Raw genomic sequence first — 25381 nt, forward strand, 5'->3', positions numbered from 1 at the left:
AAAATTAAGTTTACACGAGACTAGATAATGATCTGAGATGTCATCGCTCTGCTGCAGAATTTCAACGGCATCAACATTGATTCTGTGTGATAATATTAGACCTAGAGAATGATTACGACTATGAGTAGGTCCTGACACATGTTGTCTAACTCCAATAGAGTTAAGAATGTCTTTAAATGCCAATCCCACTGCATCTTTTTCGTTATCTACATGTATATTAAAATCACCAATTAGGACTTTATCTGCAGCCAGTGATAGAAAGTCCGCAAATTCTTTGATAAAGTCTGTATGGTGCCCTGGTGGCCTGTATACAGTAGCCAGGACAAATCTCAAATGTGATTTATCATTTACAAACGTGACTCTTCATCTGCCCTAACACAGCTTAGCCAGGCCTCGCCAACTTTTTTTGCGTATTGCGTGGGCGGAGATTATTGAATGAGAAACATTATGATTTCATAAGATCTGGAAAAATCGCGTTGTAGCCTGAACGAGCCGTTCGTTGCAGTTCTTGAAAAGTGGACTCTGTAAAATAAAATATAAATATAATATAAAATAATGCAATATAAAATGGAAAAGCACAACAGGACCCCTTTAAAGCTGGCTCCTCATAACCCAATTGAGTCTTGGCACTTCCACGGCCAGCATCCACTACACTGGACCTCTGGGACTGCCAGTGGGTCTCTTCCAGTTTCCTGCAACACCATCAACAATCCACATGTCAGTTATGAGGGCAGTGACAGCAACACTGACCTTTATCAGTCAGCTTTGTTCCTGAAGTCAGTCAGCTGTGTTTGTCTAGATCTATTAATTCATTCAGAAATACATTACAAATGCAATTCATACATGCAATGACTAAGATACACCTCTTTTATGATGATCATGTTTCAAATTTCTATGTGTCAAATTTCTATGAATGCAGCTCATATTGCTCTCCAGAGCCTGTTTGTCCGCTTTCTTTTCATCCAGTTCCTCCAAAACCTTGTACAGACGCTGGAAAAGCCACAACTTAAGTCAATGTGCTTTGTACAGCATTTCACATATATAACTGCTAAAGGTTTTCTGTAAGGGGTTGAGTTGGGCAAAGGTTTAAGTACAAATTAAGTCAGCAGGAAGTCCCTACCATGGCATGTGTCTCAGTAAATTTTACTAGGGATGCACCGATATGAAAACTTTGGCCGATAACCGATAACTCTTTAAATTTGAAGGCCGATAACCGATAAATTGGCTGATAAAGTTCAAATTTGTATAGAATTTTTTGAGAGCCTGATTACAAAAACAAAAGTCTCACTATTAAAATCCATGTCCCAAGCACACAATTATAATAATGTTCTCATTATAATTTTATGTAGCCTATATGACTTGCACTGCACATGTTGAACTTAACTGTATTTCCCTTTTTGAAGTGATTTCAATCATATTTTAAGCAATTCAAAACCATCATAGCGAACAAAATCCACTCACAACTCTAAACGGCAGAATTTTTGTCCAATTTTTGTCCATCACGATTAATCGTTGCCCAGCACTAATTTAAATATAATACATTTTCATTTAATTGCAATTAGGATGCAATTAAGTGTCTGGCAACATTACATTTAGTTCCCACTTAAGTATGTTATTTCCGTATAAGGAGTTTTTTTTTTTAAAGGGGTCATATGATGCGATTTCTTGTTTCCTTTTTCTTAGGTGTGTTATGCAGCTGTGCAAGTATAAGATCTGCAGAGTTACAAAGCTCAAAGTGTCAAACCTTAAGAGATGTGCTTTAAAAAAGTTAAGACTCAGCCACGCCTTCCTAAAATGCTTCGTTCAAACACTCCCCAACAAATCTACGTCAGTGTGTGGGGGCAGAGTTTCGTAACACCGCCCAAATGTATACCCAAAGAAAGAAGGCGTAACTCTTATTCTCTCTGTATTATTGTTGCCGCCGGTGTTTTTCGTTGCAAAAGCATAAATTGGTCAGATTTTGATCAGAAGCGAAAGTAGAACACAGTGGTTAAGCTTTATTTACAACACTGTTTCAGAACAGTACAACTAAAATTTTCGATTGTGTGCTGCGTATTTTTTGGAGGACTATTTCCAGGACCTGGGAGAGTACAAGGTCGACTGTGCACAAAGGCTGATTCTAAAAAGTGGCGCAATTCCATATTTGTGAGTACATTCTGGTGCTTCTGACTCACAGACACAGCCTGTAAGTATGTTTTCATATTTTAAGAATTTGCTACTGACTATTCAAACGCAAGTTTTGAGCAGTATAGTCAGAGTAGCACTTGCTTGTCGCTTCTACGATCACAAATGCAGACAGTTTTACGTTTACATACACTGTTAACCCTTGCTGTAAAATTCTGACAATATTATACCATTTTCCATTAAAACAGTAATATACCGTAGAAAATAAAAGTAGCCTACAGGAATATACTGTGAATTAACAGCGCTCAAAGTCGACACTCAGAGGCTGTTTTCCCAATCACACCCTATACCCTCATTCACTATTCCCTACATTAGTTCACTAATATAGTCCACTTGAATGAAAAGAAGAGAGTGAATTGAGACACTGATGAACACCGGATAAGCAGAATCACTGAAGGACAGAGAAACAAGAACAGAAAAAAGAGAAACACAAAAACTACAACTGACTTCCAGCCACACTGAGTGTGAAACCAGTTTACAAACCAGTTTACGATTATTTCTTTCATACATGTACAAAAGTTCTTGTTGAGAATTAACAGAGATTTAGTTATTAATAAAATTTGTTGTCACCATGATGGAGATCAGTATTTGCTTTAGTTGGTCTCTTGTCCCTTGACTTCTTACCATTCATCTCTCTCTTTGGTTGCTGTAACAGTGAGTTTATAAAACACTTTTGTTATGGCAAGAAAGAGCCAAGAGGAAGATGATCAGGTGTTTTTGGCTTTTGTGATGATGTCACAATCATCCTGGACATGTCTGATTCTCTGATCTTTTCTGTATTTATTCTTTGAATTTATGGGTATTTCATATTTAGCATATATCTGTGAATCTACAAAATGAAATCAATATTTCTGTAATCAGGTCTTCTAAAGAATATTGTAATCATATAGTGCATTCAATTTTATTTTTCTCCTGCTTGACTGAGACCCACACAGATATCAACAATCAGCACATGAATCTCAACAATGGTGAAAAGTTTCATGTCGCAATGCATGCTGGGTTCCAGGATAATATAAAACTCCCAGCATGCACTGCGGCATGAATAATAATAATAATAATAAAAAAATATTGCCACCATTGTTGAGATTCATGTGCTAAATTGTGATATCTCGGTGTTTCTAAAACACAGTGTAGCTCTGTTTCTCTGGTTATGCATCATGTGTTAAAAAAAAAAAGAGTCATTGTATCTTATTGCTGCGTTTTCACAGTGGTGCTAATGTAACACTTTTGATTGAGGATTAAACTCTGAATAAGTGAGAATGAATTTCTTAGTGAATGAACAGGCAATATGATGATTTTGTCATCATAATCATTATAACTGCAGTCATTCATAAACTGTGTGTGCACAAGTGACTTGCAAAAACACAGCTCAAGCAGCAAAAGAAAAACTAATGTTTTAGCATCAGCATCCCAACTAAAGCAAGCACTGATCTCTATAACGGTAACTTCAAACCAAACATTTTCAATTAAACATCTCAATAACAACTTCTGTATGACAGAAATAAAGTCATACTGGTTAATAATAAGTGTAATAATGTGTAATGGCTGGAAGTCAGTCATAGTTATTGTGTTTCTCTATTTTCTGTTCTTGTGTTTCTCTTTTCTTCAGTGATTCTGCTTACAGTCACTTACATATTCCCTTAATTATCTCACTGCATTGTTACTTTTTACTCGTAGTGTGGATTTCCCTGAGGGGTTGAAAGGGTTAACTGTGTAAGATAAAAAAGACACACCCACAAAATGTATTTTAACAGTAATAAACTGTAAGTTATAAAACAGTTTTATACTGGCAACACTGTTGCCAGTAGTTTACTGTAAAATTATTTTTTTGGGTCACCATTGTGCAGAAGAGTAGAGCCTGTGCTTCAGTCCAGGAGAAGATGTACAAACATTGATGATACGCTGCATGTTGCTTTATTTAACAGACGGTGACTGTGTAGTTGCTGATCCAGTGGAAATCTTTTTATGTACAATAGTTTTTTAGTGGTCTCAAATGAAAGAAGTTCACAGTAATACTTTGCTCACATTATTAATGCATTATAAATTTTAGTTAATACATTTAAATGACAGTTGGTCAATTTAAGGCAGTCGGTTTCTGCAAGTGTAATTAGTTAACTATAATTTAGTGCATTTTTACAGAAACAAACTAGATTACAGTAAAGAACTGTACAATTAACAGTATTTTACTGGCAACAGTGTTGCCAGTATTTTACTGTAAAAAAACCCGGTAAGGTCTAACAGTGTAGTCTTCTAGGCTGACATTATCATCTTTCATTATTACTTTGGGAGCTGATGTTCCAAATATGGTAAGGAGCGTGACATTTCTGTCACACGCTTAAGGTTTTTGGGCCAATCACAATGCTCTGGATCACTGGCCAATCAGAGTACTCTGCCCTTTTCAGAACGATGAGCTTTATAAAAATCAACGCGTTTCAGAAAGGCGTTGGCATAGAGGAGCAACAATAATGTACAGTAATTACTTTTTTTAACCTAAAACCGGGTAAACACATTGCATTAAACCAAATACACAAAATAATGTGCTTTTTAGAATCATAGATCATATGACCCCTTTAATTATATGCTAAAGTGTACTTCTTTTTCAAAAGGGTAATAATTTAATATCACTGCGTATTAAAATCAGTAACTGAGTCTGAATGTACTGTAAATGCCCCTGTTTCTCGATGAACACAAGCTATGCTGCTCTCACTCACGTCGATGTGGATCTGTTTCTCGCTGTGTTCCTCCATAAGGCGTCTGGATGTGCTGTGGAGTCTCTCGTTGTCGGCCTGCGGCTGCAGTAAGACTCCCTTCACATCACTCGCCACATCAGTGTTCTGCAGCAAAACACACATTTCACAACATAACATACACACAGAGGACATTTTCACCGATCTGTCGGAGATCGGGAGACTCGGCTTCATTTCAGTTTCAACATAGTGTCGGCCCAGATCCGGCCCACACCTGGGCCGTGTGGAATCCACGAGTACCAGATGTGGGCCGGATCTGGGCCGACACTATGTTGCTGTCTGGGTTGCAACTTTGTCTCAAATGTTTCTTAAAATGTCTTAAGAAGAATAAATATAGACTCTTTTCATCTCTGTTTAATCTCTGTCCCTGTCTGTCATGTACCTTAATCCTGTCCCGGTGTTCCTGGTTCTTGATGTGAGTGGTCTTGTCCTCCGGTGGTTTGTAGTAACTCTTGGGCAACTGACTGACCTCCTGGTTTAGATTGTGACCTTCTGTCTGCTATTAAACCTGACCCTGACGAGAACTCTTATCCTGACCTGAACTCTGAACCTAATCCTGACCTGGACTCTGAACCTAACCTGAACCTGATCCTGACCTGAACTCTGAACCTGACCCTGAACTCTGAACCTGATCCTGACCTGAACTCTGATCCTGACCTGAACTCTGAACCTGATCCTGACCTGAACTCTGATCCTGACCTGAACTTTGAACCTGACCTGAAATCTGAACTTGACCCTGGCCTGAACTCTGAACCTGATTCTGACCTGAACTCTGAACCTGACCTGAACTCTGAACCTGATTCTGACCTGAACTCTGAACCTGACCTGAACTCTGAACCTGATTCTGACCTGAACTCTGAACCTGACCTGAACTCTGAACCTGATCCTGGCCTGATCTTTGGACGTGCGCCGCTGCTTTGCTGAATTCTACTGCCTCCTGCTGTTCCTCCATCCTCAACCATAACCCTGAGGCTGTTTAACTACAGGTGAACCGTAAAGAAAAAAATGAATATAATGTTAAGGAAAAATAATAACCCAATGCTAGGGTATTAAAACAACAGGGCTGAGCGATATATCGGTTATTGTGATTTATTAGTTACTAGTGCAAAATGCCCGTGCAAAATCAGTTTTTAAGTGTGTTTTAAGTAATTGTTGGTTTGGTGTGTTTGAGTGCACATTGTTACAATTACACAGCAAAAGTTCAGTGACATTTTTATTTGTGCATGTAAGAAAGCACAACGTGAACTCCGAGAAAACGCTATGCTTGAGCAAACAGTTTGTGAATAGGCAACTACAAATGATGCCCGTGAAAGAGACTGTGAACGCATTGAATAGGATATGTTTAGTTGGTGAATAGCATTTACACAGCAGCGATAACGTTAAGCGCACCAGAATGAAATATAATATTCAGAAGTAAACAGCATAGCTGACTTATAGATTCAGTTTACATCCACAAATGAATAAGCGCGTCGATTCAGGGAGCAGTGCAAAAAAGTTCAGGAGATATTTCTTAGCGATGGCTGATTTCAACAGTTTCAATATGATAAAAAATATCTTTATTGATTCAATGGATTAATTGCATTTTGGGGAAAAAGTGTCATGAATTTATTGCATTTTTGGGGAAAAATAATCCATTTTTATAATAAGTCTTTGAAAATCAAAATCTGGATTTGAATTTTTTATGTTATTATAACTTAAAGATGCTATGTGAAAGTTTGAAACAGAAAATAGTGGTTTTCATCTTGCCACTTTCTTGGTAAAGAAAACACATTTTTACTCAAATTAATCAAAATGGATTTATCACGTTCTGGAACCAAACTATAATATTCAGAAGTAAACAGTGTAGCTGACAGAGTGTTTATATCAGAATGTTTATTTTTAAACCACAACCTTCTAAAAATTATATATTTAGCCTAACGATATCTTTTGCATTTCTCATCCAAACAACGTCAAACTTGGCACTGCACTTACACGTGCCCGTGGCAAGACACCTGTCGAGTTTGAAATCCATCGGACTAACGGTTCCAGAGATATGTGGTTAACACACACACACACACACACACACACACACACACACACACACACAGACAGACAGACAGACAGACAGACAGACGTTTCTGTAATTTATAGATAGACTAGTGCAAAAAATGCCCATGCAAAATCAGTTTTTGTGTGTGTTTTTAGTAATTGTTGGTTTGGTGTGTGCTCATTGTTATAATTACACAGCAAAAGTTCAGTGACATTTTTATTTGTGCTTGGTAGAAAGCACACAGTGAACTTCGAGAAAAAGCTATGCTTGAGCAAACAGTTTGTGAATAGGCTACTACAAATGATGCCCGTGAAAGAGACTGTGAACACATTGAATAGGATATGTTTAGTTGGTGAATAGCATAGGCTACTATTACACAGCAGCGATAACGTTAAGCGCACCAGAATGAAATATAATATCCAGAAATAAACAGCATAGCTGACTTACAGATTCAGTTTACTCCACAAATGAATAAGCGCGTCGATTCAGGGAGCAGTGCAAAGTGCCCGTGCAAAATCAGTTTTTGTGAGCTGATCGCCGTCAAAAAACTTCAGGAGATATTTCTTAGCGATGGCTGATTTCAACAGTTTCAATATGATAAAAAATATCTTTATTGATTCAATGGATTAATTGCATTTTGGGGAAAAAGTGTCATGAATTTATTGCATTTTTGGGGAAAAATAATCCATTTTTATAATAAGTCTTTGAAAATCAAAATCTGGATTTGAATTTTTTATGTTATTATAACTTAAAGATGCTATGTGAAAGTTTGAAACAGAAAATAGTGGTTTTCATCTTGCCACTTTCTTGGTAAAGAAAACACATTTTTACTCAAATTAATCAAAATGGATTTATCACGTTCTGGAACCAAACTATAATATTCAGAAGTAAACAGTGTAGCTGACAGAGTGTTTATATCAGAATGTTTATTTTTAAACCACAACCTTCTAAAAATTATATATTTAGCCTAACGATATCTTTTGCATTTCTCATCCAAACAACGTCAAACTTGGCACTGCACTTACACGTGCCCGTGGCAAGACACCTGTCGAGTTTGAAATCCATCGGACTAACGGTTCCAGAGATATGTGGTTAACACACACACACACACACACACACACACACACACAGACAGACAGACAGACAGACAGACAGACGTTTCTGTAATTTATAGATAGACTAGTGCAAAAAATGCCCATGCAAAATCAGTTTTTGTGTGTGTTTTTAGTAATTGTTGGTTTGGTGTGTGCTCATTGTTATAATTACACAGCAAAAGTTCAGTGACATTTTTATTTGTGCTTGGTAGAAAGCACACAGTGAACTTCGAGAAAAAGCTATGCTTGAGCAAACAGTTTGTGAATAGGCTACTACAAATGATGCCCGTGAAAGAGACTGTGAACACATTGAATAGGATATGTTTAGTTGGTGAATAGCATAGGCTACTATTACACAGCAGCGATAACGTTAAGTGCACCAGAATGAAATATAATATCCAGAAATAAACAGCATAGCTGACTTACAGATTCAGTTTACTCCACAAATGAATAAGCGCGTCGATTCAGGGAGCAGTGCAAAGTGCCCGTGCAAAATCAGTTTTTGTGAGCTGATCGCCGTCAAAAAACTTCAGGAGATATTTCTTGCGATGGCAATATGATCAAAAATAACTTTATATTGATTCAATGGATTAATTGCATTTTGAAAAAAAAAGTCATGAATTTATTGCATTTTTGGGAAAAAATAATCCGTTTTTATAATAAATCTTTGAAAATCAAAATCTGGATTTGAATTTTTTATGTTATTATAACCTAAATATGCTATGTGAAAGTTTGAAACAGAAAATAGTGGTTTTCACACCTTCTTTAGTGGTTATCTCACAATCGAGAGATATGCGAATAACACACAGACAGACGTTTCTGTAATTTATAGATAGATGGATTTACCATGTTCTGGAACCAAACTATAATATTCAGAAGTAAACAGTGTAGCTGACTGAGTGTTTTATGTCAGAATGTTTATTTTTAAACCACAACCTTCTTGGGGCTTCTTTGACTGAAACAACCCTCAGTGTCAGAATGTTTATTTTTAAACCACAACCTTCTAAAAATTATATATTTAACGATATCTTTTGCATTTCTCATGCAAACAACGTCAAACTTGGCACTGCACTTACTCGTGCCCGTGGCAAGACACCTGTCGAGTTTGAAATCCATCTGACTAACGGTTCGAGAGATATGCGGTTAACAGACACACACACATACAGACAGACAGACAGACACACAGACGTTTCTGTAATTTATATATAGATATTATAATATAAATGTTTAAACATGGAAATGTTTAAAATGGTTAAAAAAAATATATATAAAAAATAAACTCTTCTGCTCACCAAGCAGTGAGCTTTTGATTAAGCAGGTTTTTTTGATAAAAAAATACAGTACAAATAGTAATATTGTAAAATATTAATTTCCCATGGAAAAACATTGCGACAGGTCTAAAATATAAACACTTATAATATGTTTCCCAGACAGCAACATAGTGTCGGCCCAGATCCGGCCCTAATCTGGTACGCATGTATCAGATGTGGCTTGGATCTGGGGCGACACTATGTTGATGTCAGGGTCACCATAGTGAATCACGGTAAGGCCGTGTGTCCACCAAAGCGTTTTTTCACGCGGCTGGCGTGTTTTTTCAATTGTTTTCAATGGGAGCGCCGCGTTTTTAAAACGCCATGAGCGTAGCGAGGCGCTGAGCGTTTTTTTCATGCTGAAGCACCGAGCGCTCTGCGTTTTTTACAGGTCGCCGAGAGTTGAAGAAAGTTCAACTTTGGGTAAAACGCAGCGCTCATCACTGTCACTTTTTACCCAACCATCCAATCACAATGGAGGAGGGGCGGGACTAATACCACACCGACCAACCGCCACATTCTGCTTGTACAACGTCAACAGATGACAACAACAAGCATAATAACGGAACAAAATCATTTAAAACAAGAGCCAGAGAATTTTAATATAGAATCAACACAGAAACAAAATATGTGTGAAATGAGATACTAGTAACACTTTCGTGGATATTCCGTATCATAACGAGCAACATGGCTCAACTGAAAGAAAACGCAACGCTGCCAAAATGCTCTCAAGCGCTCACAGCTAGGCATTTTCAGCAGAGCGCCTAGCGTTTTCAGCTGGCTAAAAATGCTTTGGTGGACACACGGCCTAAGACAAAAACATGTTTTGGAGGAAGGATTGATGATGTATTGACTCATTATTTAAATGTTGTTACATAGTACCTTCAAATATATTCTCCTATCCCAATTAGATAGATTGCGTTGAAAAGTGTACAGTGTGTCATGGCTCAATCAATACATTGCTCTGTTTGTTTGAGCATCTCGACATTGGTTGCTCAGTCACCGGTATGAGTTTAGGCTGGACTATCTATTTGACTGACACAAATGACACACTTCACCTTCTACAACAATAGAAGTCTAGGGGAAGTTCTGTTTAGATAATTACATAAACTGTACTGATAAAAACAGCCTTTAGAGGAACTTGACTATCATATAATCTGATAACCCTAAACTGTGTTTTTAAAGAGAGGGTTAGAGGAAAGGTTAGGTTGGATTATTTTCTCTCATACCTTCTCTTCATCTTCTAGAAGAATGTCCACAAGAATCCTCAGATGAATCAGCTGCTCCAGCACATGGTCAGGAATCTGCCGCTCTCCTGCAGACGTCACAAACAAAAAGTCAGAAACATACTTATACAAGCATATTAACAAAAAGTAACTTGCCTGTGAATAAAAATTGGGACCCACTTCATATTAAGTGTATTTAACTAGTACTAACTATGCACTTATTGTGTACATTTTTACATTGACCTTGAATTTTTATAAAAATACCTGCATGTAATTACAGCTGTAGTTAATTTCTGTAATCACATCTATAATTACACTGTTAACCTTCGCTTACACCTTAACCCACACTTAAACCTAGCCTGGCTCATTTTCCTTCAGTACTCTGTCTGGGTTTGCGGTATATTCGTGGGTTTTCTCCGGCCAATCTACCAGTCCAATCAGCGAACAGAGGGAGTTGCTGAGAACGATGACGTTAAGCTCGTGCGCTAGTTTGAGTTGTAGGGTTACGTCACAACCAAACATTAGCGATTGGTTATGACAGATCCAGAGTGGCTCTGGGCAGATCCAATAGTTTTAAACTTCAACAGAGTACCCGCCTACAAGGAAGTTAACGCTTGTCAATGGAGTGGCCAGACTCTCTGTACAAATGAGATGTACGAGAGTCTGGTAGGACCAGGCTAACTTAAACCTACCCTTACCACCAAACCTGTCCCTAACCTTACCCGTATCCACCTAGTGTTTTGCAATACACCATCAATGCTGTAATTACATTGTCTCTAACAAATATTTTTTGATGCAAGTACATAGTAGTTAATATAAAGTGGGACCGATGGATATTTGATTGATTTGCAGGTGTAAAATGCAGATGTTTTATATTAAAGGGGCTTTATATAGAGTTCAGAAACCCTTGTCATTAGCCGGTGGCTTTTAAGTGAAAAGTCAATTGTTTTTATTATTGTTGTTTGGACCCCATTGACTTCCATTGAATGGAAAAAACTCTCTTCAAAATATCTTGTTTTCCATAGATAAAGAAAGCCATACAAGTTTGGAATGACATGATGGTGAGTAAATAATGACAGAACTATCCTTTTAATCCCAGACACCTACGTAGTGTCGGCCCAGATACGGGCCACATCTGGTACATGTGGATTCAATGTGGGCCGGATCTGGGCCGACACTATGTTGCTGTCTGTGATAAAACTTGTTTTAACATCGGCATCTTTTCAAGCAATAAGCCTCTTTCTATAAATGCCTCTGAATTATAAATGTGATTAGAATTATTATTGAATAATATAGAAATAAAGCAGGATGTTGTCGGATGAGACCCTGCTGTGTATGTCGTACCCATTGCAGTGAGGAGATCCTGCAGATCTTGAATCTGGGTCCGATCAGCCTTGTTTGCTTCCAGCTGTCCCACACGGGTCTCCAGACTCTCGTGCCTGTCTCTCAGTCTGTCCACCTCCTTCAGAGCCTCTAAGGTCTCCGGGTAGCGCTCGGCCCCAACGCTGACCCGGCCCATCGCAGCGTACAGAGCCTCGCAACCCCCTGTAACCCCTGGGAACGCAAGAGGGAATGTCATTTACAAAAGCACAGTTCATGCTACCTGAGGCTGAGATGAATGTCTTCGTTTTTGGCCTCAGTTTCTGTTTGTAGATGTTGGTTATGCATTCACATTTAGCAAATCATTCATTCAGGTCTATGTTTGCCTCAACTGCAGCTGCCAACTGCACATTTCCCATGTGACGCTGTGTGAGCTCCTCTGGAACAGGGTACTGGGCCAACTTGTCCTTCAGCACTTCCTGAGAGAGAGGAAAAATGTAATTCGGCATTTTTTTTTATAAACATGACACAATAATTATCCGACCACATAAAGTCCTTGTTATTGTTTCAGCACAAATCTCGATCATCAGGAACAGTTACCCTAAAGTGGAAAACTCTGACGACACTAACCCTAAATAAATATTCAGTGCGTGTCTGTGTGAGGTAATCGAAGATGCTCGCACGGCGCGTTTTTGCTCACCCTCAAAAAGTGACAATTTTAATATGCTATAAAAAATATCTGTGGGGTATTTTGTGCACTCTGGGGACATCAGAGACTTATTTTACATCTTGTGAAAAGGACATTATCGGACCGCTTTAATACTTTTATTTCAAAAGGACTTTCAACAGGAATCGGCGTGATCTGGAGATCGCGTGAGGGATGTGAAGTGACTTTTGTGTACAAGAGGCTTCATACATTGGCACACTTTTGACAGTGGACTTTCTTTGGTTGTGAAATTTCATGAGGGTGAATTTGAAAAGTTTGGTTGAACTATTCCTTACTCACCAGGGTGTTGTCCAGATCTTGCAGTCGGTTGCAATACCGCTCCAATACGGGCACAAGATGGTCAACCAGCTTATTCATGTTCAGCTGAGGATGACAACATGTTATCAAGTGCTGAATATAAGTGAGTGTGTGTGTGTGTGTGTGTGTGTGTGTGTGTGTGTGTGTGTGTGTGTGTGTGTGTGTGTGTGTGTGTGTGTTCACCTGGCTGAGCTGACCATTCGCCGCATTAACTTCCAGTCTCAGAGCATGTCTGAAGTCTCTGAGCACCTGAACTTCCTTTCTCAGAACATGTATGAACTCTAGTAGCACCTGAATTTCATATCTCAGATCATCTCTGGACTCTGAGAGCGACTGAACTTTCAGTCTCAGAACATTTCTGGACTCTATGTGCCCCTGAACTTCCTGTATCATAACATCTCTGGACTCTGTGAGCACCTTAGCTTTCTTTCTCAGATCATCTCTGGACTTTATGGCCGCCTCGACTTCCTTCAGCAGGTCTTGGATTGAGTCCATAAACTGAGGAGGAAACAGTTTTTGAAGATTTACTTGGTTTAATTGCATACCTCTCATACAGTAACTGGGAAACCAACACGCTCTTCAGAGAAAAAGCCCATAATGCCATGACGGCACACAGCCCTGGGAATCACACTTGAATCAAACAGGATGTGGCATCGCTGTCTGCTCCCTTTCTGAAATGTTTGCGTAAGCCCTGATGTCTAACCTGTGTTACTCTAGTGCTGTTTGCTTCCCTGTGAGGCTCTGTTAGATGGACACATTTATCTTGGATGTAACTTTATTAAACTGAAGGGACGACTAGCGTACAGAGTATGGAAGCTTTTGATTCCACCACAGAATAAGAAATAAAAAAGGTAACTGTGATTTTTAATCTCACAATTCTGATTTTTGACACAATTGTGAGTTTATTTCTCGCCATTGTGAGTTATAAAGTCAGAATTAAGAGACATAAACTCAATTCTAAGAAGTACTGAAGTCTTTCTTCCCCTCAGAATTGCACTTTTGAACTCACAATTGCGAGTTTATATCTCATAGAAGTCAGAATTGTGAGTTATAAAGTCAGAAATGCGAGTACATATCTTTTTTTCCATCAGAATTGACCTTTGCGAGTTTATATGCAAGAAAAAAAGTCTGAAATTGCAAGATAAAAAGTCAGAATTGCGAAATATAAACTCTCAATTGCGGGAATACTGACTTTATATCTCGCAATTCTGACTTTATAACTTGCAATTGTGAGTTTATTTCTCACAATTGTGAGGGGAAAGAGATAAAAAGTCGCAATTATCTTTTGAATTGTTTTATTCAGTGGAGGAAGTGTAGATGTGTAGATGACAAACATGAATTAGATTATTATACTGACTATCAAGACAGTTACTGACTGTTCAATCCTTCCTTGTCAATGAAAATAAAACTCTAGCAAAAAGAACAAGCTATTAACATGTTTTTGGACAGTACAAGAGTTATACAGTGTTTGTGGACACATAGCATGAAAATATGATTATGTTTTTAGATGGTATTACCATGTTTTTGAGCATATGCCATGGTAATATATGGGTGGGTATATGAAGAGTTCAGATGCAAAAGCCTCTAAATGCCATCTGAAATTTTCTTATAGAATGATCATTTTTATCAAGCTTGTATATTTAAGTTCAGTAATTTCACTTAAATGACAATTAATAGGTAATCTTCATTGCCATTAAGTGAAATTATTGAATTTAAATATACAAGCTTGATAAAAATGATCATTCTATAAGAAAATTTCAGATGGGATTTCAGGAGGGACCATGGTTTTGTAAAGCACACACTTCTAGTTCACAGTAACGTTACTAGTTTTTGTAAGTTTCCTCCTTTCTCTTACCTGGTTTGACCCTACGTCCTCGTTCCCCTGGGCGATGGAAAGAGCCATCAGCGCCCGCATTCTCTCCTCCAACACCCGATGCGAGCTCGACGGCTCCGGCAGGGAGGCTGTGATCTGCAGGTGTTCCAGGATGGAGTTTAGCAAAGGGCGCAGGGCCCTGAAATCGACCGTTCTGACATCAAATATAATTGAGAGATCCATCAGCTTCTGCGAGCTTTTGCTGAGAGCTTTGCTCTGTTTACTATTGTTTGCTCTGTTTCCGCTTATTGTTGTGAGCGGAGCCGGAGGCGTCTTTGGGTGCTTAGCAACCGATTGGTATGGCGTTCCGATCGGCTCTTTATGCCTGTGCAACATGCACTCGTCACAATCAAGCGGCAACCTCCCCGTCTCTCTCTTGAAACCAACACGGAAGTGAGTTAAACTACAATTCATTAACTGGCCGCTTGGCCTGGCTGCAGAAGTGAGTCAAATCTGTATCTCCCTCATGTTAAAATTACCAACTTTACAGCAGAAAAAAACATGTTTACAGCCTGGTTCTCTCTGTGGCTTTGGTCTATACAGCTAATTTTGCCCTTCATAACAACTGTGATTGGGGTGAATTTTTTTATAACTCATCCGTTTAGTTGATTAATATTTAAATTTAAGGGTGTGGCCACTTGAGTGACAGGTGGATTCCCGCTGATGTCAATGCTAGCCGTTTGTCTGCTGTTACTAGCCGTTAGGGGTGTTCGGTTCCGGTTTTTTTGGAGTCGACTCCGACTCCCGACTCCTAATTTTGGAGTCGGTGGAATCGACTCCTCGACTCCATTTACTTTGAATTAAAATAGGGTCAGGATTCAGAAGGTGCGTCTCAATATGCTTCCTCGTTTCCTCACTTCTCGCTCGTATGTCCTACGACCCTGAAACCGATCGAGCTCCGCTCTCATGTAGGACATCTAAATTCTTTAATTCCACCGGGAGGAGGGCGAGGAAAGAGGAGGATTATTACCAATAATAACTGTTGTTTAATAATAGTTTTTAATGCACTTGTCATTTAATAATAGAAAATGAACTTCATATAGAGTGAGTAGGCCTACATGCCATTTCACTAATGTTAATGTTCCATCCTCGCATGAAACGCTGTCAAGTGTTTCCACATGCACGACGTTGAACTGTTGAATTTTAAACAACGTTTACAAAGTTTTATGGGCATGTCCCACTCTCACCCTGAGGACTGGTACATGATTGGTTCGTAAAACCTACTGCAGTGTTTTGTGCCAATCACAACCAATTGACTGTATTGAACCACATCATGATTGATTGAGCCGCAAAACAGACCCAACAGAAAAAAACTATCTATACATTATTGCAGCCGCGGCGCTACCAGCCATTTTAGGTCCGGGCCCACCCATTTTCTACTATGGTTTTGTACATTCCTTCATTCGGATCTATTTGCGATCCATTCCATTCTAAACAAACAACGCAGTTTAGCCTTCATTCGTCCTTGTTACATTATTCATTAAGATAATAATAAATGCACGCATAATTATCAGTGAACTTGATAAATGTTGCAGATATGTTTTACTATGCATGCACAAACAAATGCCTTGTGTGCAAAATTCAGAATAAAATTAATGTGCAGCAATTTGTACAAATAGAGAGTCTGTAGGCCTATATGTGTTGTAGCCATCAAGCTCATTTAGTTTCATATTTGTTAAAATAGTATAATGTTATTTTTTCATCTAAGTTGATTATGAAAAGTGAACCGCACGAGTAAGATAGGATACGCAATATCGAGAGACATGGAGCGGGTCAGACATGATTTTGACCACTTAATTAAGTTAGAAAGGCCTTTTTTAAGTGAATTTCGTTTTGTATAAATTGTATCTTAATTTTAATATTTTTTTATCAACCAATTGCCTGGATAAATATAGGAGACAATATAATCATAGAGGCGCCCGCGCGGTCACTTGCATTGCTCGTAAACAGGAGCGCATCTAATCCTAACTTAACGAAACTCAGCATATGCCTCACAGACATGAAATATATCTTAAAGCTTGAAATGTCTTTTTAACAATTTAAAACGAAAAGAAAAAGGCTAGGCCTACTCTCTGATTATGCAATCCATGATGTGCATTTCTCTCTATAGGCGCGTTCACGGAGATGACGATCGACAACTTCATCTTTACAGCTGTTGCTGCTGTTAATAAACTAAAAATAATAGGCCTATCATTTTATTAAACAATACATTCAATTAAATTGTAATTTTATTTTAAAAAAGCAACAAAAAAATCCTAAGTTTTTTTTTGTTTGTTTTTTTAAACCTGTATTACGCATTAAATTCAGGTAGGCTATGAGTCGCTGTCCTACGTGCCGCAGAAAAGCGCTGAAACGGAGATGAAGGGAACCCCCTTTTTTTTTTGGCTTATTTTAACTGGCCCATCCAGTTTTCTGGAGGCCCACCTACAATCAAAATCCTGGCGCCGCTAGTGCATTATTGTTCTTTGTTTTCCTGGCATTACTTATTTTTTCCTCTCATTTCTTTACCTTTTTGTTTTAATTTCCGTATCTTTACATTCATTATAATCTTTTCTTTATAATGAACTGTTGCTGTGTTGAACTTGAAAAAAACACTCGACACTGGGAGTCGATTCCTGACCTGGAGTCGATTCCGACACTAGGGCTAGTGAGAGTCGAGGAATCGACTCTTTTGGAGTCGACTCCCCATCTCTACTAGCCGTCACTTCACCTCAGCAAATGTTAGCTGCTGAACTTGCCTTCTCTGCAGTGTTTGTGCTTTTTTTCGGGATTATTTCATACAATTTAATACTTGGGTACAAAGCCCACGTCTTTGGATTCAGTCGTTGTCGTCGAGTATCGTTTGAGAGAACAACCAGCGCTGTATTTCAGTTGTTTTCCTCTGTGAACAGGCACTAATGGATGTCTGACAATTTCGTTGCTTTTTGGGGTTTTCAAATTTAAAACGTCAATAAAGGCTCGTTCGTTCTGCTCTCACGGAACAGATGGATTATATGCTTATGTACCGTCAGATGAAATCATGCAGGCGTCGGCGCTTTCTCCGTTCATGCAATAAATGCACATCAATGAATGAGCGCGGATTTTCTAGCGCATTTAACGTTACTTGCACTTCAAAGGCAATATATCTATGGTTTAACGGTTTAACCCATTTGAGAGGCGGCCGAAATCAGAATTTAAAATGGACTGAATAAGCTCTCTACGAACTTGAGCGATGCCGCGCTGACGGACCATGAAAGAGTGACTGACATGTATGCACATAAAACACTGTCACACACAAACACTCTCGAAGTAATACACAGTCTCACTTGTAGCCATGTATTTTAACTATTATAATATTTCGAAGGGCAAAAACAGGAACTTTTAATTGGCTTTACATCATCAGCTAACTCGATCACGTCGAGCTAGGTGATTTCAGATAGCCAGGCTCATATCTATGGCCAGGCTCCTCAGCTCCACTCACGCACTGTTTGCCTATTTTCTGTTATCCGGGAGTGACGCAAGGCCAAGATGGCGACGGACGGCTCCGCCCACTTTAGGCTTCAAAAATCATAGATATCATATAAACCGATATAAACGCTAGATGTCTCGTGCGCGCTGCTGGCCAATGGAGGTCGACGTCCGCACGTGGCGGCCATCTTGCCACAGGCAGCTCGCTCACTCGTTTAATGGTGCATGTACTTTTAAATAACCATAACTTGCTCCATTTTCTACCGATTTTCAAACGGTTTGGTTTGTTATAAACGTCAGAGATGTAGTTATGACACTGCATACATACACTGCATACATATGAATAATTATAACATACATGTTCAAGCATTCGGAATTATAGCCACGTTAATAACGTTTGTAAGAAACCAAACCGTTTGTAAATTATATATGATATCTATGTCAAAAATGCTCTTCAGAAACCTACGGGTGACGTCACGGACACTACGTCCATATTTTTTTACAGTCTATGGTCACAATGAACGTGACGTCTGGGGGGTGGGGGGTGTTAGGGTGAAAATAAAATGAAAATGAATACCTTTTTCATTTTTTTCCCCACTGATCTTCAATTGTTTTATTATCAATTAAGTGTTTTTACCGTAAAATTGTATTTTATATTGTTAACATATAGCTGTTTTTCAAATAGTAAATATTAATTTACACAAATTACCTTTTTTTTTTTTTTTTTTTTTTTTTTGCCATTGTTTCTTGTCAACATATCCACAGATACTTGTAAAGAACTCATACAAAGTTGTTATAGCATGTATGTAGGCTACTATTCACCACGAGGAGTCTCTTGACCAACACAAATAATATTTGTAATGTTCAATTTTAGCGTTGTAATATTTCGTTTAGAGTTTCGCAGAAGTTTGATTGACAGGCGATTTGACAGTTACAGAATTATACTTAAAAACAATTATACCTCAAAAGAGAAAGGCGAGCGCAGTTTATTTTTAGGCTAACATTTAGTAATTTACACTGTTAGACCTTACCGGGTTTTTTTACAGTAAAATACTGGCAACACTGTTGCCAGTTCTTTACTGTAATCTACAGTATGTTACTGTAAAAATGCACTAAAACTCGAGTTAACTAATTTCACTTGCAGAAACCGACTGTCTTAAATTAACCAACTGTCATTTAAATGTATTAACTAAAATGTATAATGCATTAATAAAGTGAGCAAAGTATTACTGTGAACTTATTTCATTTGAAACCACAAAAAAATGTTGGTAAATAAAGAGATTTCCACTGGACCAGCAACTACACAGTCACTGTCTTTTAAATAAAGCAACATGCAGCGTATCATCAATGTCTCTAGATCTTCTCCTGGACTGAAGCACAGGCTCTACTCTTCAGCACAATGGTGACCCAAAAAACAAGATTTTACAGTAAACTACTGGCAACAGTGTTGCCAATATAAATTTTATAACTTACAGTTTATTACTGTTAAAATACATTCAGTGGGTGTCTTTTTATCTTACACTGTTAACCCTTTCAACCCCACATGGAAATCCACTCTACAAAGAGTAAAAGTAACATTGACGCAGGGTTGCAGTGAGATAATTAAGTGAATATGTAAGTGATTGCTGAGTATTAGTGATGAACACCTGCTGTTAGAACAGAAAATAGAGAAACACAAGAACTACAACTGACTTCAAGCCATTACACATTATTACACTTATTATTAACCAGTATGACTTTATTTCTGTCATACAGAAGTTGTTATTGAGATGTTTAATTGAAAATGTTTGATTTGAAGTTACCGTTATAGAGATCAGTGTTTGCTTTAGTTGGGATGCTGATGCTAAAACATTAGCGCTTCTTTTGCTGCTTGAGCTGTTTTTGTGCAAGCCACACTTGTGCACACGCACAGTTTATGAATGATTGTGGTTATGTTGATTATGGTGATAAAATCATCATATTGCCTTTTCATTCACTAAGGAATTCATTCCTACTCATTCAGAGTTTAATCCTCAATCAAAAGTGTTACATTAGCACCACTGTGAAACCAAAGCAATACATACAATGACTTATTTTTTTAACACATCATGCATAAACCAAAAAAAAATCACAATTTAGCACATGAATCTCAACTATGGTGGCAATATTTTTTTTATTATTCATGCAGCAGTGCATGCTGGGAGTATTATATTATCCTGGAACCCAGCATGCATTGCGACATGACACTTTTGATTGTCACCATTGTTGAGATTCATATGCTGATTGTTGATGTCTGTGTGTGTCTGAGTCAAGCAGTAGTTCAAAATGTTTTAAAGCACTCTATGATTATGATATTTTTTAGAAGACCTGATTACAGAAATGTTGATTTCATGTTGTAGATTCACAGATAAATATGCTAAACCCATAAATTCAACAAATACATACAGGAAAAATCAGAGAATCAGACATGTCCAGGATGAATGTTAAATCATCACAAAAGCCAAAAACAATTAAAGCTGCAAGCAGCATTTATCGGGGTTCAAGCATTTAAGGCCTTTAAGCACATAAGCATTTAAGACATTAAGATTTATTTAGAAAGCTTTTAACCACTGAAATAATAGATTGAAAAGTCCATTTACAGCTAATACAGGCAATTTACCATAGGAAATATATGGTTTCAAAGCTTTTTGACAGTTATAGCGCCACCTATGGTCCGATCTACATGAAATTTTGCACGCTTGTTTAGAATGTGCTTAGAAGGCACATATGCTCACCAATTTTCGTGAAGTTCTGAGTTTTCGTTTAGGATTTATAGGCTTTTTAGTGTATTTTGCCACAACCATTTTATAAATGACCCTATTACAGCCATCCAAATGCAAAAGTTCAACTTTTTTTTGATAATTCCGATCGGGCAAAAACCCTAGGACTAGTTCGCAAAAGTAGGTTTTTAACATATTCACGAATAATTAATGAATGGTTTGATTGACAGCAATGGTTCTAGAGGCAAAGTTGTTCAACATGAGCAGATCTATCAAATGATATGCATTTTGTGACGAAATTTGTTACACCACGTGATTACAGAGCCGTAAAACTCGTTAGCGCCAACTAGTGGCCGATTTCTTTCAAAATTCTTACAGACCTCTAGGGGCTTGAGCCGAACATGCCCACCGAGTTTCGTTCCAATCGGACTTCGTTAACCTTGTTTAATAGGTGCTCCACCCACTTCGTGCTTGAACCCCTAATAAAAATCAGTACAAAAAATTACAATAGGGTTTCAGCACTACGTGCTTGAACCCCTAAAAATCAGTAAAATTACAATAGGGTTTCAGTACTTCGTGCTTGAACCCCTAATAAAAATCAGCACAATTACAATAGGGTTTCAGCACTTCGTGCTTGAACCCCTAATAAGAAGAGACGTTTTGGACAGTTATAGCGCCACCTATGGTCCGATCTTCACGAAACTTGGCATGCTTCTTCACCGTGTTCTGACACATATGCTCATCGATTTTTGTGAAGTTTGGGGTTTTCCCTTAGGTTGTATAGGCCTTTGAGTGTTTTTTTGTCCCACCCCTTTCCTAAATGACCCTGTTACAGCCAGGCAAATGCAAAAGTTAAACTTTTTTTCAATAATTATTGATCTAGAGAGTCCAGAGAATTGCACTAGACTGGTCTGGTCTGGATTGGGCCAAAAACCAGGGACTAGTTCGCAAAAGTAGGTTTTCAAATCGGGATTTGGAGATAGCCATTTTGTCCGTCTGGATCCAGGGATCACAGTGATGCTAAAATGGAGAATCTAGGACAGACTGTCTAGGAGTTGTGAGCAATTTAGTAAATTTGGTCATTATAGCGCCACCTATGGGCCAATCTGGGTCATACTTTGATAGGTTCTCCCCAAATTGAGGACTACCATTTGGCCAAGTTTCAAGGTTCCAGCTCTTACGGTTTGGGCTGCACGATGCGTTTTAGGGCGGAATAATAATAATAATAATAATAATAATAAAAATCAGCACAATTACAATAGGGTACGAAAAAAAGTACCTGGAAGCAGGTACAGGTACAACTTTTACACAGTGGAAAACCAAACAAAGCCGAGTCGAGTCGAGTCGAGTCGAGCCGAGCTGAGCCGAGCCGAGGCGAGCTGGTACTGTGTAGTGGAAAAGCGTCATTTGTTTCATATCAAAAGTACTTGTCTGTCAGCGCGCAGTCTCCTCTCTGATCCACAATGTATTTTTCACTGCGTGAGAACTTGGTGTGGTGTGAGAGTGGCGTTGCTTGTCAGACATAGCAACAGTAACTAAAGTGGGCGGGTCTTTGCGAATGGTCATTGACAGTATGGACGGGGATTCGCCAGTCCCAATTCAAAACAAATTTCATGACAATCCATCATTGTTTGGTTCAAACATGTGAGAGCATCAAAATGATCCATGGGTGAAATTGATTGGATTTAATTCATTTTTTTGTCATTTCCTATCATAATTATAACATTTTGGCGTTATTGTTTAGCTATTTACCTATGTTTTCAAATTTCCTTTGTTTTTTTGTTGTTGTCTCGATCGGACTAACGGCTTTGAAGATAAACACAATTTTTTAAAGCTCTAAATGACACTTACAAAAACCATAAGGCAAATCCTGGCATGTTTGGTATTGTTGGACTCGGCAAGGATTCAGGAGTCTTAGGAGGTCACTCCTGTGAAAAAACACTGTCTTGAAACTTCTAAGGCTCCTTCAAGGCATTGTGCCAATGACGTATACTGAGTTTTTTGAGATACACCAATGTTCTCATAGACTATCATGGCACCCTGGAAAAAGACACTGCGTGCCAATTTTCAGTAGACTAACAGTTGGGTGCGCTTATAGCTATTTTCATGATTTTTTTCACTGTTATAGCGCCACCAAGTGGCCAATTGTCACGGTTTTTTTCATGTCAACTATAATATATCTCTCTATAAAATATCTCTTTCCGCTCACAAGTTATAACCATTTTATAGTGCCACCAAGTGGCCAATTGTCATGATTTTTTTTTTTCACGTGACCTCAGAATGAGCTCATGAACGTGTCCCAAGTTTTGCGAAAATATCTCTTTCCGTTCACAAGTTATAACCGTTTAATAGTGCCACCAATTGGCCAATTGTTGCGATTTTTATCAAGTGATCTCAGGTTGAGCTCAGGAAGATGTATCCCGAGTTTAGCAAAAAAATCTTTTTCCGTTCACAATTTATAACCGTTTTAGTAAAAGTGGCCCTGGTGCCATCAAATATTTTGGTTCCCCTTATCGACCGTTAATTGAAATTTTGAATTTTTTGGATGATTATTGATTGTCAGACTTCAGAGAATATTCTTGCAGTGGTTTGGTTCCGATTGGGCCAAAAACCTAAGAGAAGGTCGCAAAAATAGGTTTTTCAAAAAAATGCAATTTACTCGAAATTGGCGCCTGAAGGGCGAGCAAATCGGAGATAGCCATTTCGCCCGCCTTGAGCCAAGGATTCCAACGATATAAGACACTTGATCCTGGGACAAACGGTCTAAGAGTTATGAGCGATTTTCAACTTTTGGCTGCTGTAGCGCCACCTATGGGCCAATCGGGGTCATACTCTGATAGGTTGTCCCCAAATTGAGGCCTACCATCTGGCCAGGTTTCAAGTCTCTAGGCCTTACGGTTTGTCCTGCACGATGCGTTTTACGAATCCTTACAATTACAATAGGGTTTCAGCATTTCATGCTTGAACCCCTAATAAGAATGAAGGCTTTTTGCCAGTTATAGCGCCACCTATGGTCCGATCTCCATGAAACTCTGCATGCTTCCTCACCATGTTCTGACACATATGCTCATCAATTTTTGTGAAGTTCTGAGTTTTTCTTTGGGATTTATAGGCTTTTGAGTGTATTTTGCCACGCCCCTTTTCTAAGTGACCCCGTTACAGCCACCCAAATGCCAAAGTTCAACTTTTTTTTTGATAATTATTGATCTAGAGAGTCCAGAGAATTGTCCTAGACTGGTTTGGTTCCGATCGGGCGAAAAACCAGGGACTAGTTCGCAAAAGTAGGTTTTGGACAAAATTCGACATAGCAGAAAATTTTCCCTGCCTACATCCAAATCGGAGATAGCCATTTCGCCCGCCTTGAGCCAAGGATTCCAACGATATAAGACACTTGATCCTGGGACAAACGGTCTAAGAGTTATGAGAGATTTTCAACTTTTGGCTGCTGTAGCGCCACCTATGGGCCAATCGGGGTCATACTCTGATAGGTTGTCCCCAAATTGAGGCCTACCATCTGGCCAGGTTTCAAGTCTCTAGGCCTTACGGTTTGTCCTGCACGATGCGTTTTACGAATCCTTACAATTACAATAGGGTTTCAGCATTTCATGCTTGAACCCCTAACTAATCATCTTCCTCTTGATTTTTTCTTGCCATAACAAATGTGCTTTATAAACACACAGTTACAGCAGTCAGAGAGAGAGACGAATGGTAAGCAGTCAATGGACAAGAGACCAACTAAAGCAAATACTGATCTCCATCATGGTGACAATAAACTTTATATAATTAACTAAATCTCTGTTAATTCTCAACAAGACATTTTGTACATGTATGAAAGAAATAATCGTAAACTGGTTTCATACTCAGTGTAGCTGGAAGTCAGTTGTAGTTTCTGTGTTTCTCTTTTTTCTGTTCTTGTTTCTCTGTCCTTCAGTGATTCTGCTTATCAGGTGTTGTTCATCAGTTTCTCAATTCACTCACTTCTTTTAATTCAAGTGGACTATATTAGTGAACTAATGTAGAGAATAGTGAATGAGGGTATAGGGTGTGATTGGGAAAACAGCCTCTGAGAGTCGACTTTGAGCACTGTTAATTCACAGTATATTCCTAGTTTTATTTTCTACGGTATATTACTGTTTTAATGGAAAATGGTATGATATTGTCAGAATTTGGCCTTTTTTTACAGCAAGGGTTAACAGTGCAGCAGATACTTAAAATTTTAGACCCAGGGTTTTTAATTCTCCCATGGTTTTTAACATCACACAAACAACATGTCCTCTGATTCTGTGCTGTAACTACAAGAGATGATCGATCAGTTCACATGCTGCTTGAACTGAGGCTATACAGTAAAGTCACAAAACGGTCAGTCTATTGTTTTGAATTTATTAAAAG

The sequence above is a fragment of the Abramis brama genome, assembly GCF_963993115.1.
Source record: "Abramis brama genome assembly, chromosome: 1".
Classification (NCBI taxonomy): domain Eukaryota; kingdom Metazoa; phylum Chordata; class Actinopteri; order Cypriniformes; family Leuciscidae; genus Abramis; species Abramis brama.